This window comes from Canis lupus, chromosome 27 (assembly GCF_048164855.1).
Source record: "Canis lupus baileyi chromosome 27, mCanLup2.hap1, whole genome shotgun sequence".
Taxonomy (NCBI): Eukaryota; Metazoa; Chordata; class Mammalia; order Carnivora; family Canidae; genus Canis; species Canis lupus.
In genome coordinates, this window is record NC_132864.1 from 36,979,187 (window position 1) to 36,997,690 (window position 18,504).

At 44.5% G+C, this 18,504-nt stretch overlaps 1 long non-coding RNA gene across 1 annotated transcript; it reads right to left on the minus strand.

Annotated features, from left to right (window-relative positions):
- Positions 1 to 71: 71 nt before the first annotated feature.
- On the minus strand, positions 72 to 17,012 carry LOC140619680 (uncharacterized). Its single transcript, XR_012019519.1, has 3 exons — positions 15,205 to 17,012; positions 12,440 to 14,205; positions 72 to 924 (listed from the first exon to the last, which is right to left on the minus strand). It is a non-coding gene; the product is annotated as an uncharacterized lncRNA (long non-coding RNA).
- Positions 17,013 to 18,504: the final 1,492 nt, after the last annotated feature.

The window sequence follows — 18,504 nt, forward strand, 5'->3', positions numbered from 1 at the left end:
TTTGAAATATAGGTGAGGTTTAGTGGGGTGAGGTCCAGAGCCAACGACCAAGAAAGAATTCTTGAGACATCTTTGGTGCAAAATGGTAGTTTTATTAAAGCCCAGGGACAGGACCCGTGCGCAGGAAGAGTGGCTGCCCCGGGCCTGTGGGGGTGGCTAATTATATACCTGGCAGTGGAGAAGGGTTTGGGGAGAGCGTACTCTCTAATGAATTTTGGAAATAAGGTTTCCAGGACCTTGGGGGGGCTAGCTCTTGTTGGGGAAAGGTCACTTATTACTGTCTAATAAAACCTGAGTCATGAGACCCTTCAGCTGTGTATCCGTGGGCCATGTGCTTGGGGGATGGTTGCCAACATGTATGTTGTGGGGTAGAGATAAAGGAACTTTCTAAAGGAATTTTTATTTTTTTATTTTTTTTTTTTTTTAAAGATTTTATTTATTTATTCATGATAGTCACACAGAGAGAGACAGAGAGGCAGAGACACAGGCAGAGGGAGAAGCAGGCTCCATGCAGGGAGCCCAACGTGGGATTCGATCCCGGGTCTCCAGGATCGCGCCCTGGGCCAGAGGCAGGCGCCAAACCGCTGCGCCACCCAGGGATCCCTAAAGGAATTTTTATATGTTAAAGTAGACTCACAGGCTCCCGGGGGTCGGGCTAAGATTGCCTTCTGCCCTTAGCAAAGTATGAACATCGAGGCAGTTGAGTCTGTAGAGGAATGTCACTCTGCCTATTTCAAGGACTTGTCAACGTGCTTTGTCCTCAGCTAGTCCTCTGTTCCCTCATCATTCACATGAGGCAGTTGCGTTCCTGGAGGAAGGTCACCCTGCCTGTCTTAAGTAGTTGCGAAGGAGCTCGCAGTTGTAGGGAAATTTCATTTTTCCACATTTCTTTTGCCTTTGTTCTTCACATCATTAAGGGACTCCCTTGAAAAGATAAAAGAACAAAAATTCAACTTACGACAAATAAATGTCCACATCCAGTGAAAATTCACCTTCTTAAAATCTAGCCCCATTTGCCGGTTTTAACTTCCTTTTCCCTACAAGATTTGCAGACAGCACTCCAGCCTAACCTCTCGGTTCGAAGTATACAGTCTACTCTTACAAATGCTGAGAGCCAGAAAGTGAATTTAGCAGTAGCTCCTGGGACTCATGGTAGGGCTCACTTTGCTTTAATCAGGCTCTGGCAGCTTCAGGCATTTCTGTGCAGTGACCCTTACAGATGTATCTTACATACACACCCCACACACACAACCGTGAAGGATTCCTATCCCTTGACCAACAGCAGATCTTTTAAGTGGTAAAACCCTTGTTCCTCCACTTTCAGAAGATCCTACCAAATTTAGAAAAGAATTTTTATTTTCTTATGTTTAAAGATTTTATTTTATTTTTTTAAGTAATCTCTAGACCCAATGTGGGCCTTACACTCAACCCCAAGACCAAGTCAAGTGCTCCATTCACTGAGCCAGCCAGGCAGGCGCCTCAGAGAGGATTTTTTTTTTCTAATTAGTGGCTTTAAAAAAAACTTAATAAAGAAATTTTTGAGATAAATAAAAATTAATGGCTATTCACAACTGCACTCTCGGAGACCTTGACTGGCTGGGCTGGGTGCTCTTGTGGCCGGGGATTGATAGATAACGCTGCGGTTAATTTGGCCCTAGAAGAATGCCTCCCCTCCTTCACAGAAGAGACAGGACCAAAATTTCTCCGCAGCCCTCCTACAAATGATCTCCAAAAGGCCAATATTCAGAGACTAATAGAAGCCAACATTAAATTGTATACTCAAAAGGAAGGCTTTTGTTAAAATGCTTTATGGATTTTGCATAAATCTTTCAATTCCCATTTTTGCTAAAAATCTCCCTGGTTTAAGCAAAAAAAAAGTTGGGGCGCCTGGCTGGCTTAGTCAGTGGAGTATGTGACTCTTGGTCTTAAGGTTGTGAGCTTGAGCCCAGCACGGGGTGTGGAACCTACTTTTAAGGAAAAATTTTAAAAAGTAGGCCAATATTCTGATATTCAGGCAGTGCTTTGGGGAAATTAAAAACAATCACCTTTGTTTTGCAAATCTATCCGAAACCAGAAATACTACTCAATACTACTCTCAAAAAAGGTCAAAGCTCATCTACCTTTATTAATCTTAAAACCTCCTCTAGAGGGATCGATCCCTCGGTGGCTCAGCTGTTTAGCGCCTGCCTTCGGCCCAGGGCGTGATCCTGGGATCCCAGGATTGATTCCCGCATCAGACTCCCTGCCTTAAGCCTGATTCTCCTCCCTCTACCTGTGTCTCTCATGAATGAATAAATAAAATCTTTAAAAAAAAAAAAACCCTCCTCTATTTCTCTCAAAATGTTTATAGATATTATATAGATCTATAATAATATAGATATTAAAGATCAGATTATTGGAACAGAATTGTCCTGTACTTAAGGGAAAAGAAAAGGTAAACTTTAGATGGCAAATACCCTGAAACTCGAAGGAAAAAAAAAAAACAACTTTCATTCCTTCTCAGTCCCTTAAAGTTATAAATCCTATTATATCTTTGAAATGTGAATATAGCATACCAGCGCCTGGAACAGAAGAAAAAAAGGGGGAGAGGAGGCCTTTTCAAAATACAAACTGCTATAAAGGCAGTTGAGTTCCTGGAGGAAGGTCACTCAGACCTAGCAGACCGGTTAGAAGTGCTCAGACTCTAGCACTTCTAATAACAGGCAGTTCTGCTCCAAATACCCACCTTGGGGGAAACTTAGATATGTTCTCTATGCCTTTTTGATATAAATTTTCTTTTTTTTTAAGATTTTATTTACTTATTAATGAGATACACAGAGAGAGGCAGAGACACAAGCAGAGGGAGAAGCAGGCCACAAGCAGGGAGCCCGATGTGGGACTCGATCCTGGGACTCCAGGACCACATCCTGGGCCAAAGGCAGGTGCTAAACCCCTGAGCCACCAGGGCTGCCCTGATATAAATTTTCTACCCTCATCTTCTCTAGGAACTAAGAGCCATTCTTCAAAATGCAAACTTCAGGAAAAGTTTTTTATCAGGAGAAAAAAAAAGAGGGGGGGGTATTTGGATATCGGGTCTATAGTGTCCTCTTCACAAATATTAATAAAAACCAAAGCTTTAAAGTTTGGAGGCCAGACCCACAGTCCCTGAACCTGTTTTGAAAGCATAAGAAGCATGAGCAGAACTATAGTTGTATTAGTTGCATTATTAGCTCTGTCTTCTGTTTTGTTCTCTACCTATATAATTAATGTTTTACGTACCCCTTAACCTCGTGCACGATGGATCATTACCTTTGCCTCTTTATCCCCACTCCCTGTTTATCCACTGCCTGGATAAAGTAATAAAGCTTTACTTCAAAACCTGTACCTCAGACATCGGTGTGTTGCACATCAGGTGCACAGGTTTGAGTATGGTAGCAATTTTTGTTTGCATCTGTCTGGGTAGGACTATATATCTATATCTATACCTATTTATAGATTTATAGATATATATACCCAGTCATACCCAGATAGATTGATCGATTTGATATGAGATATTTTCTTTACCTCCAGATGGTGTTGCTAAAATTAATCTGTGATAGAGTTTTATTTACTTGGTTTGAAGGCAAATGCTTGTGTAAGATTTGGGCATTCTAAATTCTCAGAAAGTGAGAGACTCAAATATTTTTCGAATTCACATGATCTGGGAAAATATTTGGTACTAAAGCTAATTTAAGGTTGTTGGTTTAATTAAAATAGAAATGTCTAAATGTTATCAACATTAAAACTAAAACTTTGCTTGTAAATTCAGTAAATTAAAAAAAAAACCTAAAACTTTTATTCGGCCTGGATTTACTTAAAGTCAAATAAGTTGATGTGATCTCTGTTACAAATTAAAATAATCATAATAGCTTGAGGAGAGGGGCTCCTGGCGGGCTCAGTCAGTAGAGTAACTTGCAACTCTTGATCTCGGGGTTGTGAGTTCAAGCCTCAATTAATCTCAATTAAGACTACTTAAAGAAATGAAATCTGAAAAGGAATAATAATAGTAGCCTGAAAGCATGACTGACTTTGTTCGATGTCTCTTGAAGATTTTATGGATAATTTAAGCATAAATGTTAAGAACAAGTAAATTAAAAAGATGTGAAAAAGTGGGGAGGGGATGCCTGGCTGGCTCAGTCAGTAGAGCATGCGACTCTTGACCTCAGGGTTGTGAGTTCAAGCACCATGTAGGATGTGGAGCCTACTTAAAAAGGGGGGGGGGGCGTTGAAGATTTTATTTATTTATTTGAGAGAGAGAGAGAGCACCAGTGGGGTGGAGGGGCAGGAGGAGAGAGAAGCAGACTCCCCGCTGAGCCAGACTGGGCTGGATCCCAGGATCATAACCTGAGCCAAAGGCAAAGGCTCAATTGACTGAGCCACCCAGGCACCCTTATAAGCAAACCTTTAAATAGTTTCCAAAATCTTCGATAACGTAAAACTTCGAAGTCGTACTAAGTTAAATGATGAGTTAAATTAAATTCATTGAATATCTGGGATCATTTCCAAATAGATTTTAAACATTAAGCACTAAAGCATAGGTTTATCTACTTTTGTCTTAACCACACAGAGAAACTAAAGATAAATTTGGGTCTGTTAGCAAAACCTTTTTTGTGCTTTATTAGAAGGTTATACTATGAAAAAAATCACAAGCTTCTGAATTATGAAATGTATTCATTAGTCAATCTAAAGAATTCTAATGTAACAGTTCACAATTGCTTCCTACTTAAGTTTCACTAGATATCAAGGTTTCCACGAGTTAAGAATTCTAATAAATATCATTAAAAGTACTGGGAAAATAAAGGAAATGATTTATTGCAAGGAAAGTAAGATACGTGTTTTTGGTTAAAAAAAAATCTGAGAAATGAAAAAATATTTTTGTTGAAGGAAAATAACTTTTTCTAAAGGAAGGCTAATTATTTAAAGGGGGAAAACTAGTGCAGCCCGGGTGGCTCAGTAGTTTAGTGCCGCCTTCAGCCCTAGGTGTGATCCTGGCGACCCGGGATCGAATCCCACATCAGGCTCCCTGCATGGAGCCTGCTCCTCCCTCTGCCTGTGTCTCTGCCTCTCTCCTCTCTCTCTGACTCTCATGAATAAATAAATAAAATCTTAAAAAAAAAAAAAAAGAGGGAAAACTCAGGACAAAATCTGAATGTGGGGAAAAGAAGAGTTGTAAAAGCTTTGTTTTTTAAAAAAGCAAACACCTTTGGAAGGGAATTTTATGTGGTCAATAGTGGCTAAGGTTAAAATAAGTATATTTTAAGATGAGTTTTAATATCAAAAGTTTTGCTGTTACAAAATTAGAATTTTCTCTCTGCTAAAAGGGAAGTGTTTTATTAGATTATTAGTTTGCTTTTTATGTAAAAATTGTAAACAGTGTTTAACTTTAATGTAAGGAAAACAAAGATTCTGTGTTTTCTCTTTATCACATTTTTTATTATCCAAAAAACTGAGTCTTAATATCAAGAGCTAGGTTTTGCACACAACTATGTATCGTCAGTATTTTCCTTTGAAATCTTCTGTTATCACTTTGGTTAAATAAATATTGTTTCCTAAGGCTCTGTAATCCAATGACATGTTTAAACCTTTTGATATATTGATTTGATCAATGAAATGTTCATACTATGAATATATTTGACATACTTCCCCAAATCAAATTCTAAAATAAAGTCTTTTGACCACAATCTAAATGAAATGTTCCAGAGGGAACATTTCAAGAATGTTGTGAGGGGCGTCGAGCTGGCTCAGGGCAGTAGAACCTGCAACTCTTGATCTAGGAGTTGTAAATTTGAGCCCCAGGCCCCAATTTGAGTGTAGAGATTGCTTAAAAATAAAATCTTTAAAAGAAAACAATTTGTAAAAATGAAACTAATTTGGCTTGTTATGTTAAATCACATGGGAAGTGATGTCAAATAAGTGATACTAAACCCTCTTAGATTATGTTTGTATAGATATTGTATTAATATAAGTGTTCTAAAAATTGAATAAAACTCTTGGGGATCTGATATGTCCTAACATGTTATAACTTTGTCATATGTCATAGAAATAAGATTTTCTTATCAATTGCATCATAATGGACTCTATTTTTTAAAAAGATTTATATACTTATTTATTTGAGAGAGAGAAGGATAGAGCATGAGCAAGGTGAAGGACAGAGAGGGAGAGGGAAAAGCAGACTCCCCCCTCAGCAGGGAACCCAGCGTGGGACTCGATTCCAGGACCCAAGGATCACGACCTGAGCCAAAAGCAGACACTTTACCAACTGAGCCACCCAGGCACCCCTGTAATGGACTCTCATCAGATCTTTGACTGTGGTCATTACATCTTATTTACAGACAATTATAGTTTTACTCGGATGCTTTTATAAGAAACTTTGCAGATGTGCTTCAGTGAGACTCACGGGAAGAACTCTGGATACGGGTTACTTATAACCCTAAGATCATTTGACTGAAATAAGAATTTCTGGAACTAGTCGGAAAACTGGATTCAAGAATTAAAGAATTATTCAAGAATTATCTTATTCAAGAATTAATAAGACTGAATAAATGGAGAAAGATAATTATAATTTTGCCACATTTTTGTTGAAAACATCGCTGATTTTTTTTAATGTTTTGTTTTTCCTGACTTAACACATTTTTTTCCTCTCTCTTTTTTTTAAGATTTTATTTATTTATTCACGAGAGACACAGAGAGAGAGAGACAGAGACAGAGGCAGAGGGAGAAGCCGACTCCCCGCTGGGAGCCCAGTGTGGGGGGGACACCCACAATCCCAGGACCCCAGGATCATGACTAGAGCCTAAGGCAGACTCTAACCGCTGAGCCACCCAGGCGCACCCCAAGAAAACTTTTTTCTCTTAAGCTGTGGCTTACAGCAATTTGATAAAATATTCTTTGTAAACAAATATGAAACATTTGTCTTTTTCTCCCTACCTGAACCCTCCAGATTTCAGAAATTCTCTCAGTGAGTGTTCTTTCCTTTATGGCAATCATAGTTATTTGCATAAGTGCAGTAAGAATCTGTTCTTATAAGATGACACCATTGGAAAGAAACACTGAGGTGTTTTGTTTTTTTTTTAACCAAGGCTTTACTGGAATGTCATGTTTGAGAGAGACATCCATAGTCTCAGATATGACCAGACAGCTTTAAGGAACTCAGGTTGACTTGATGGAGCCAACAAAGCCCCTTGGAAATACCAGCCTGGTACCTTCTTACAGGGTTCCCAGCAGCCTCACCAGGGAGTAAGGAAGGTCACTTCCTGGCAGGTGCAGGAACCTCAGAATAGACTGGGGACCTCTAGAAGAGAGGAACTAACCCAAATCTATAGGTATTGCAGGCGAAGTATGATGGCAAGTGTTTGGCTTGGCTTCTGGCCTTGAGAGGCTATTAAAAGTTCAATCTAGAGATTCCTTATGAAAAATTCCAATAAAGCAGATTTAGAAGATCCTGTACAGTCAACTGCTATTCTTGCTGCACTTATGTCAATAATCAAGCCCAGCTGTTGTTGTTTTTTTAACTAGACTTAATTTTTAAACAAATCAGTCCTGATTTTTTTTATCTTTGGTAAAAATGAGGGTGATGATAGAGAGAAATATGTTTCATTAAAACCCCAATGTAAATATTAAATGCTGATATCACTCATATACTGAACTAGATCCTGATTTCTTAGAATTTCCTCCAATGGCTGGCTACAAGTCTCCAACCAGCGTTTAAAAAATGTTTCTTCTACCTTCTGAGTTGGATTCATTTAAGAAGTAAAACTGAAAAAAAAAAAAAAAAAAAAAAGAAGTAAAACTGCCCTTTTTCCTCAAGCCCTGCAAACTACATATGACCACCCCAATGCAAACTTCAGAGAAATCACAACTCCTGCATAGAGGATCGTCATCCCTGCTGCTCTGTGAGCCTTTAGAAAATCACCAGAGACACTCGAACTACAAACCAGGCAAATCTGTCAAATAGTCACAGCTTGCTCTTGCTCTCTCTGAAAATGCTTCGAGCCTGACATCTGGAAATCTTGACTGCCCGTCCTAAAAACTCACAAACTGGATTATAATTTGATCCCAATTATTAGCCACCATTTTTCTTTTATTCTATAGATGGGCCTCTTATGGATCACCTGATTGTTTAAACCATAGGCCTTATTTTGAGAACATACCTGCTTCATCACCTCCTGAAGTGAATCTAACGAAACTGATCTATTCTCAGAACTGAGACTGATTCAATAAGACGGAACAATCTACCAGTTCAACTTTTAACATGTGAAACTCCCAGGGAAGTTTCCGAGGGGAAATTGTAGGGGCCAAGGGTAGGCTGCCCCGAATTATGTCACTTGGTCATATTGATTATTTTAAATAAAGGTTACTTAAGAGACAGTCTGCAAGAAGGACTCTCAGGCCCTCCTCCTCCCCTGAAAGCAGGAAATAAATCTTCCATGTGAAAGGTGCCCTCTCTATACTAAGAAGAAACATCTTTATCACCAGAGAAAGGGACAAAACTTGTTACTTTGTTACTGACCTGCTGCATCAGCCTAAATTCTGCTTAGAATTCCTTACTAGTTAAAGCTCCCAAACACCTGTTTTCTTTATCCTGTGAATTCCTCACAACCCTATTGTCTCTTTGTCTAAAACATATAAGATCACCTGCCTTGGTCATTTCCTTGGGTCTCCATTTCATTAATGGACCTCCACGCACTTAAAATAAAACTTGTTTTTTTTTTTTTCTCCTCTTAACCTGTCTCCTGTAAATTGAATTCTTAGTCCAGTGGGAAGACCTTGAGGGTAGAGGAAGAATTTTTTCTTCCTGACACCCTGCATTCATTTTGTTTATATGGGCTCTCAGAGCATGTGAAATGAGACAAAATGAGGCCCCTGACAAACTCCATCAGGGGCCTCATTTTGCCTCATTTCAGTGTTTAATCTCCACTCAAAGGTGAGCAGGGGATGTAGGTTTGCTCAGTGGGCATGCTCCATCCTTCTTCATGAATAAATTCCCCCCTTTTCTTCAATATGTATGTAATACCAACCTTTATTTATTTTTTAATTTATTTTAAGATTTTATTTAGTTATTCATGAGAGACACAGAGAGAGAGAGAGAGACAGAGACATAGACAGAGGGAGAAGCATGCTCCATGCAGAGAGCCCCATCCGGGACTCGATCCCTGGACCCAGGGATCATGCCCTGAGCCAGAGGCAGACGCTCAACCACTGAACCACCCAGGTGCCCCAATCTCAACCTTTATAAGGTCTTGTTCTAAGCTCAGGTTGTGGAGACAGATTTTTTGAGCCAGCCTCCCATCTCCTTGCTTGGCCGTTTTGCAATGGAGCTTTTTGCAAATGACTGGTGTGACACGGGGTTTTGCTTTCCATCGAGGGGGGCAAGCAAACTTGCCAGTGCCAACAGCTCAGGCCCACACACAGAGCTCAGACAGCTCTTCAGCAAAAGCTGAAAGGGAACCAAAACCATGGTTAAATAACAAAATTCCACCAAGTAAATGTGAAGATCTAATTGGCTTTATTCAACGGTTCATGAATTAGGCTGCATCCCATCTAGGACGTAGACAAGTGCTCCAAGGGGTTGTACAAAACGGAAGGTTTTTGTGCAAGGACAATAGGGGCAAGAAAGTTATACACAAAAGAAGACTTGTGGGGATCCCCGGGTGGCTCAGCGGTTTAGCACCTGCTTTTGGCCCAGGGCATGATCCTGGAGTCCCAGGATCGAGTCCCATGTCGGGCTCCCTCCCTGCATGGAGCCTGCTTCTCCTTCTGCCTGTATCTCTGCCTCTCTCTCTCTCTCTATGTCTATTGTGAATAAATAAATCTTTCTTTCTTTTTTTTTTTTTTTTAAAGAAGACTTTTTCCAGGTGAGGCCACTTTCTAGGGGGAAAGGCAAATGTCTTTCGCAGATTACCTCATCTTTCTTGGTAGGGTAGAGAGGACCCAGGTGGCCAAATCATTGACAGTGAGTGAAAAATTACTAGATTACTTTTTTTTTAAATTTCATTTATTTATTCATGAGAGACACAGAGACACAGGCAGAGGGAGAAGCAGGCTCCATGCAGGGAGCCCGACATGGGACTTGATCCTGGAGACCTGGGATCAGGCCCTGGGCTGAAGATGGTGTTAAACCGCTGAGCCACCCAGGCTGCCCGGATTACTAGATTACTAACTGCCAGTTTAGGGCCACATTTCTGGGGGAGGTTGACATTGCCATTAGGTTATATATAAAGCCTCGGGCAGCCCGGGTGGCGCAGCGGTTTGGCACTGCCTGCAGCCTGGGGTGTGATCCTGAAGATCCAGGATCGAGTCCCACGTCGGGCTCCCTGCATGGAGCTTGCTTCTCCCTCTCCCTGTCTCTCTCTCTCTCTCTGTGTGTCTCATGAATAAATGAATAAAATCTTTAATTAAAAAAAAAGAATATGGGGGATCCCTGGGTGGCTCAGCAGTTTGGCTCCTGCCTTCGGCCTGGGGCGTGATCCTGGAGTCCCAGGATGGAGTCCCACATCGGGCTCCCTGCATGGGACCTGCTTCTCCCTCTACCTGTGTCTCTGCCTCTCTCTGTGTGTGTCTCTCATGAATAAATAAATAAAATCTTAAAAAAAAAGAATATATATTAAGCCTCCAGTTTGGGAAGTCAGTCTAAATGGGGCCTGTGTGTATCTTAAAATTTTATTTTTTTATTTTTTTATTTTTTATTTTTTTTTTAAATTTTATTTTTAAGTGATCTCTATATCCAACATGGGTCTCAACCTTACAACCCAGACATCAAGAGTCATTGCATGCTCACTGACTGAGCCAGCTGGGCATGCCCCCACCCTCATGGTTTTTTTGTGTTGTTGTTTTTTTTAAGATTTTATTAAGACCTGATCCCAGCACCCCAGGATCAGGACCCCAACTCAAGACAGATGTTTACCACTGAGCCACCCACGCATCCTTGGGTTGTTTTTTTTTTTTTTTTTCTTAACACCATGTAGGAGAGGCAAAATTTTACCTTTACCCTCTTCAAGTTTTTTCAGCAGAAAATTAAATGACACAAGGTCAACAGAAGAAAACAATATATGTATGTATTTATTTATTTTTAAAGATTTTATTTATTTATTCATGAGAAAGAGAGAGAGAGGGGCGGAGACACAGGCAGACGGAGAAGCAGGCTTCTGCAGGGAGCCTGATGTAGGACTCCATCCTGGGACCCCAGGATCAAGCCCTGGGCCAAAGGCAAGCACCAAACTGCTGAGCCATCCAGGGATCCCTCATAAATGTATTTAATACAAGTTTCATGTGATATGGAAGCCTTCGTAAGAAACGAAGACCCACAGAAATGGCAAAATCTACATGCTTTTAGGTTGAACACAGAGAAACAATTGTGGGAAGGTAAATTATGTGGGGAGGCTTAAGGACGATAGCTATTTTAGAAAGGTCTATACAAAAAAAATTTAAAAAAATAAAAAGGTTTATACAGAATTCATACCTATTTTTTAAGATTTTATTTATTTCAGGGACACCCGGGTGGTTCAGTGGTTAAGCGTCTGCCTTCAGCCCAGAACATGATCCTGGAGTCCCCGGATCAAGTCCTACATCGGGCTTCCTGCATGGAGCCTGCTTCTCCCTCTGCCTGTGTCTCTGCCTCTCTCTTTCTGTGTCTTTCATTAATAAATAAATAAAATCTTAAAAAAAATTTTATTTCAGAGAGAGAGCGTGTACGAGCTCATAGGGAAGAAGGGCAGAGGGAGAAGCAGACCCCCAGGATCAAGACCTGAGCCAAAGGCGGATGCTCAACCACTGAGCCACCCAGGCGTCCCTGAGAGTTGACCATCCTTAAACTGCTTTGTGCTCACTACTTTCCTTCTGGCTCTTCCTTCCAGTGCACTCCTTACGTAAATCTTTCAGTAAATCTTTTGTGGGGAATCCAAGAACTGAAGCCTCCCTTCACACAATGCAGACTCTCCCACCAGTAACTTTTAAGAAAAAGGAAAGTCAGAGTGATTTTTTTTTTATGAGAACCAAGATAAAAGAGATAATAGATAAAATTAAATTTCCTGGGACACCTGGATGGCTCAGTGGTTGAGCATCTGCCTTCGGCTCAGGGCGTGATCCTGGGGACAGGGATCGAGTCCTACATCCCTGTATGGAGCCTGCTTCTCCCTCTGCCTGAATCTCTGCCTCTCTCTCCCTCTCTCTCTCATGAATAAATAAATAAAACCTTTAAAAAAAATAAATATCCTTACACCTTACAGCCTATTGATAAATTTGTGAGACAAGCAGAGTGTGACATTCCTCAAGAAATTCACCACTTCCTTAATGCTAATGCTTTGCCAGAGGCAAAAAGCAACCTTGGCCTTGAGGATAGCCCAGACAGCCAGGATCCCATTAGTCTTCCTTAACATATGAAAATCCTTCTGGGGTCACCTGGCAGGCTCCGGCAGAAGATTACCTGCCTCATCAGCTCCGGGCTGGACATGAAGTGTAGGCCCCACATGAAGTGTAGAGATTACTTAAAATTTAAATCTGAGTGACCGCCTGGGTGGCTCAGTCAGTTAAGTGTCTGCCTTCAGCTCAGGTCATGATCCCGGGGTCCTGAGATGGAGCTTCGCTTTGGGATCCCGTCAGTGGGGAGCCTGCTTCTCCACACCCTGCTCATTCTCTCTCTCAAAGAAAGAAAGAAGGAAAAAAAAAAATCATTCTAAGAAATGCTAAAAAATAAAATCTAAGCACAAAAAAATCCCTTTAGAAACTTCCTCTATCTCTACTCACTCCCCAGTTTAAAAGTAATCAATTGCTCCTCAAAATCTGTACTATATGGATGGAGCTTTCTGTGATTTGTCCTGCATAACTGCCCGCCCTCCGACCTGTACGGGTGCAGGCAGGCTGAGAAATGTCGTTTGTCAGACTCCGGAGGCATCAGTGACCTTGGGAGCCTGGTTATTTGAAATATGTTATCTGGCCTCCAGGTCAGAACTGGTCCTTCTGTTTTCAATGCCAAGAGCTATAAATCTTGCCCCACATCCCCTCCTGCTCCAGAATGGGCTGGCTCCTGGGAATGGAACCCAGGGAGGGGAGGCAGGCTCCATAGCCCAGTCTCCTTGAAAATGTAAAAACATGATAACATAGAGATGCAGCTCTCTCCAAACTGCAAGTAATCGGAAAAAAATGGAACAAACGTTTAACTTCAAACCCTGTCATTTGTCCTATAAATATGGCCCTTATGGGGATGGTCAGTGGGAAGTCTCGCTGTAAGGGAAGACACTGCCCAGCCTCTCAGCCCCCACCCCTGCCCAGCTGCCTCCACCCAGGCCTCCCCAGCACTCTCATTTACTGATATTACCCTCATCTACTTGTGGATTTCCCTTTCTTTCTGCTTCTATTAGTTTTTTTTATAATATCAATAAGGTGTTTTTCCCATTCCAAACCAAAAGCACGGCTGCCGTGAATCTTTAGAACACAATCCCAGGGCAGCTCTTTCTGCCTAGGCGCCCTGTCGCTCTGCTTTCATAAAAACCCCTTTTTGCACCAAAAATATCTCAAGAATTCTTCCTTGGCCGTCCCCCTCAGCCCACATCACATCCATTTTCTTGCATTTGCAGTTTTTCGAGTGCCTTTAACTCAAAATAGTGTGTCAGAGTGGCATCTTCTGGGGTGGCACGACCTGCGCTCCTGCATTCACATTCGCAGCTGTGGTCATCCGGCTCCCCAGAGTGGCTTCCTCCGTAGAGGCTGAAGCTAAGGGCTACGCTCACAGGTGGGGGATTCACGAGCACCTATATTGTTGTTGTTGTTATTATTATATAACAAATTTGTCAGGTTTCCCGGGGGTCAGTGGAGAGGTTGAAGACCGCAGAGCCAGGCAGTAGGGTCGAGCGTGCTTTAATAGGAAGCGCCCCCGGAGGCCCGAGCCGGGACAGTGTGCAGGCGGATAAGGAGGCGTTGGCGGGAAGAGGGGGGTAGAGGGGCTTAGGGTACGTGGCCTCAAGGCGTCCCTCCTTGTTCCGGGGCTGGTTGTCTTTATCTGGGCGGGTCCCGGCCAGTCACAGGTGGTTGGAGATTGGGCAGGTCCTGGGAACTTGTCAGGAATGATTGACGTGGCGTATAGGGGGCGAGGGCTGGGTTGTCGGAAGGTCGTTGGCCCTGGGTCGGCCGTTTTGAGGTCCCCAGCCTCGCCAGCCCAACAAAATTTAAATCAGGATGCTACCCAAAACGCCACTGCAAAAACACAAATTAAGCCAGATGAGCTTCCTCTTGGACGCAAGCCTCGCGAACGCGCTCCGCGCATCATTTCAGCAGCCTCCACCCTGCCCTGGGGGCGTGGCCAGCACCAGCGGCCCCGCCCCCGCGGGACTTGTGGCCACGCCCTCCCCACGCCGGCCCCGCCCCGCGCGCGGAGCATGCTGGGAGGCGGCCCGCTCGCCACGCCCACCCGCCGGGCCGGGCTCCCAGCTTGGTGCGCAGAGCCCGCTGGGAGGTGGGTGGGTGGGGGCGGGGTAGCGGGCGGGTTGCCCTGGCAACGGGCGACGCTGTCAACGGACGGCCAGGCTCGCGGGGGCCGTTAAGCCCGGGCGATCCGACCCGCCACTGTGCCCCGGGCCTTCTTAGGGTGCGGAGGGTCTCGGTTAGGGTGCGGCGGCCCCCGAGACGGAGGAGCAGGCGGGAAGGGAAGGGTCTAGGGGCACAGGCGGGGGAGGAGCCGCCCGCCGCGCCCACCGGGCGAGGGGAAGAAGCCCCCCGGGGCCTTGAGCCGAGAGTCCAGAATCTCGGTGGAAAGAACCAAGTGGGGCCCCCAGAAAGAGGGAAGGAAAGGGGAAGGGCGGGGGAGGACAGGAAGGCTTGTGGACTCCGGTGAAAAGGAGGACGGGGAAGGGGCGATGGGAGAGACTGAGCTGGGAGCTCTATGGCATCATTCATTCCCCAGCCTCTTAAAGCCAACTATCATGAAACAACCCTAACAGACTCCTACCTATTTTCAGAATTGGTAGCGAAAGACCGGTGGGGTGGGGGTGGGGGTGGAAGGGGAGGGATATAGAGAAATTTTTTAAATTTTTAAAAAATTTTATTTTTTGAGAAATTTTTTTAAAAAGCTCTTTTGACCTGAATCAAGAGCCTGGTTCTGGAAGAGACCTCGGAGGTTGCTTTCACATGTAGTTGGAAGTCTGACCACAGTTCTTTTGGTGCCTAAAGTTCCCTCTTACCCACCCTGAGACTTACCTTTGGGAGACTTCCCTTCTCACATAAGAAGGGTCAGAAGGACAATGGCAACGCAAGGAAGGGATGCCAGTGGGAGGATGTGAGGGAGAGGACACCATGGGGAGCCTGAGGAGGAGGAGACACTGATTTTAAGAGAAATCTGTGTCATGAACACCGCTTCCCATTTCAGGAACTCTGAGTGTGGTGGATCAAGTGTGGCCCAAGAGGAGGGGCTCAGGAGGAGACCCCTCTGGGGTAATTCTTGTCAACAGGGAGACTTCACATGGCACCCACTTCTTGCCTCGACCTCCCCCATCTGCCCGTCATTTGTTCATGCTTTGTTCATCCTTTGCCGGGGTGCCGTAGGGTCTCAGCTCTCCTCCCTCAGGGAGGATGATGGTGGACTTGTCCCTATGGACTGGGCTATGATATTAGGTGAATGACCCCTGTGCCTGTGTCCCAGTACCGCTGATTACGCCAGGAAATATCCCAATGGGGAGGTTATTGAGCTCCCAAAGTTTTCAGAGGCTGCTTTGTCGTCTGTAAAATAATCACAGCTCTGCCCCCTCCTGAAGTTGTTATAGAGACCTAATGAGAGACGGAAAGTGCCTTTAAGGGGGTGGGTGAGGCAGCTCAAATACAAGGATGTGGTGCCAGAAAGCTCCATCCACACGGTTTGTGGAGTCACTTGTGAAAGAAGAGACTAGAACCAACTTGCTGGGGCTGTGGCCTGCTACTACCACCCTCCTCACTGCCCCATTTGCCTGGAGGGCCAGGTCAGCTTGACCGGCTGCCAGTGTTTGCCCTCATTCTCCCTGGCCCTGCTGAGTCCAGAGACCTAGATTTGAAACCTGGATCTAAAAAAAGAAAAAAAGAAAGAAAAAAAAAGAAACCTGGATCTGTCACTTACTAGCTGAGTGATCTTGGGCAAATCATCTCAGCTTCCCTGCTTAAATAGAGCTAAGGTGGCCCGTGAATGAAACCATAGAAACTAAGGCATTTCTTCTGCCTCCTGAAGGAGGCCCCGCTGTGGGGGAGGAGCCCTGGCTGGGAATCTGTTAGAGACAGTTGTTTTGTCACCAACTGAAATGGCCTTGGTTTGACAAAGCACTGCAGCTCTCTCGACCTCACCAACTGCCTTGACCTCATCCCTCATGTCATGCGGTCACTTTCAATACTGTCACCTCCTTCAGCCTTAGCATTAGCCTTGGCCTCAATTTCTTCATGTATGACTTGGGGTAATAATCTGTAGGAATCAGTAAGCTTAGGATAAGGAAGCTCTTCCGACACGTTACAGTTTAAACATGTTAAGTGGGCCATTCGGTTCTAGAGAGCGGCAGATGGCATGGCATGAGAACAGAGCCAAGGAGAAAGTTTGGGGTCCCATGAATAGCTGACCAACAGGCACTGGGGGATATTGAGTCATAAGTGAAGGGATGGTTGGAAAAGGAGGCTGAATAGAAAACCAGTTGTCAACTCACTCAAAATGCTAAGGAGATTCTTTTTTACATAAAGCAATGATTTAGCTCGAGAAAGGAAATGAACTTTAGAAACAAATGCCACAAACATCACCAAGTCAAGAAAAATACCCTGACATTTTTATTAACTGCCAGACATACCTTCACCTTTAAAATATTCCCTACTTCCGTATTTTTTGACAGATCACCTTTTTATGTGATCACGATTTTATAATCTTTCCTACAGAGTGAATAGAAAGATAATTCCATCTTTCCTTTGGCAGAAAGTGTCCCTGGAAGCCAACTATGAGCTAAGATAGCTATGATTAAGTAGATCCACAAGTGACTTCAAAGCACATAATCCCACTCAAACCCATCCATTAAGGATCCCCCCGATTTTACCTCCCCACCCCACCCCACTGCCCTGCCTTAGTCACATCCAAAAAAAACCCCACAGCTCCTCCCACAGGACATGTGTGACGGAATTTGCAACGGAAAGAGTGAGTGGCCCTCAACCAACTCGGAAAAATAACTTCTGCAAATTTTCCCAATGCGTCTTGACAACTGAAAGTATTGCTGGGGCCCCTCTCAGGGCAAAGGGAGGCCTTGACAGCTTTACCACCTCTGCTCTGAATAACTGCAGCTGTACATGGCCCGAGGTTAGCACCTGAAGAGTTCAAGGGAAGCTAGCACAAGCCTTTGAACGATCCTGGGAGCTGGCTGGTTTACTCTTAGTTTTGGCTAATTTTGTGTAGACGTAGATAAGCTACACCACCCCACTCACCTGCCACACACCCAGCAGGGAAGTTCCCAGGATTAGATTTCCTCCTCCCCTCTCAAAGAACCCTCACCTGCATGGGAAGAGGGTCCTTGGTTCTCCCTGCTGAGCCCACCCCTCTCTCTCTTGCACACATGTGGGTGGTCAAGCTGACCTTTGAACCACAGGTGCTCTTCCTGAAAGGGCAAGAAAAGTCAATTAGGGTCCTAGACAGTCCTTTCAGAACCCCAGACCACCTCCCCTCTTCCCCGCCTATCCTAAAACAGGATTGTTGAATGGAGCTGTAGAAGACTCATGCATAAGGCATCCACAAGTATAAAAAAATACATGTCAGCAGGGGTGGGGAAACGGGAGAGAAAAAGCATAGAAGAAGAAGAGGAATTAGAAAAAAGAGGGAAGGCGGTGGCCTGGAAAGGGGGCAGGCGGTGGGAGGAGGGTGCAGAGCCGCTCTGGGCCGGGAAGGGGGCAGGTGCCCTCTCCCTGCTGCTGCGCCTGAGGCCAGTACTGCCCAGCACTGCCCTGCCTGCCCAGTTAACTTGCCCAGTGCTGCTGGGGGAAGCCTCCTACTTGACCTCTCTGGGCCCCAGTCTCGCCTTTAAAGTAGAACTGCTACTACCTCCCTCACAGGGTTGTTGTGAGGATAACACGAGGTAATGTCTGGGGAAATTGCTTGGGAAATTGGGAAAGGAAAGGCCGCTTGCACAGGACCCTCTTATAATCCTTTCGACCAAAGGGGAAAAGTAGAGTCAGGGGCCCTGGAGCTGGGCCTGGGCCTTGCCTCCTCGGGATACCACCCTAGCCTTTACTCAAAGCTGACCCTGCCTTAGGCGGAGTAGCCCTGCTTGACAACTCTCCACACCCCGGTGCAGGTGGGCGCCCCCGGAGACAGCACTGACGGTGGAGTCAGAGACTCTGAGCTTGGTTTGTGGCCGATCCAGGGCCTGAGTCCCGACTGGCCAAGGCCCATTGGAGAAGCCTGGAAAACTGAGGAGTTGCTGTTCTGGTCTAGCCAGACCTCATCTGCTTTGGGGAGCCCAGCCTGCTTCTCCCAGGGGCTGCAGAGAAAGGGACCAGGGGAGGCCTGGG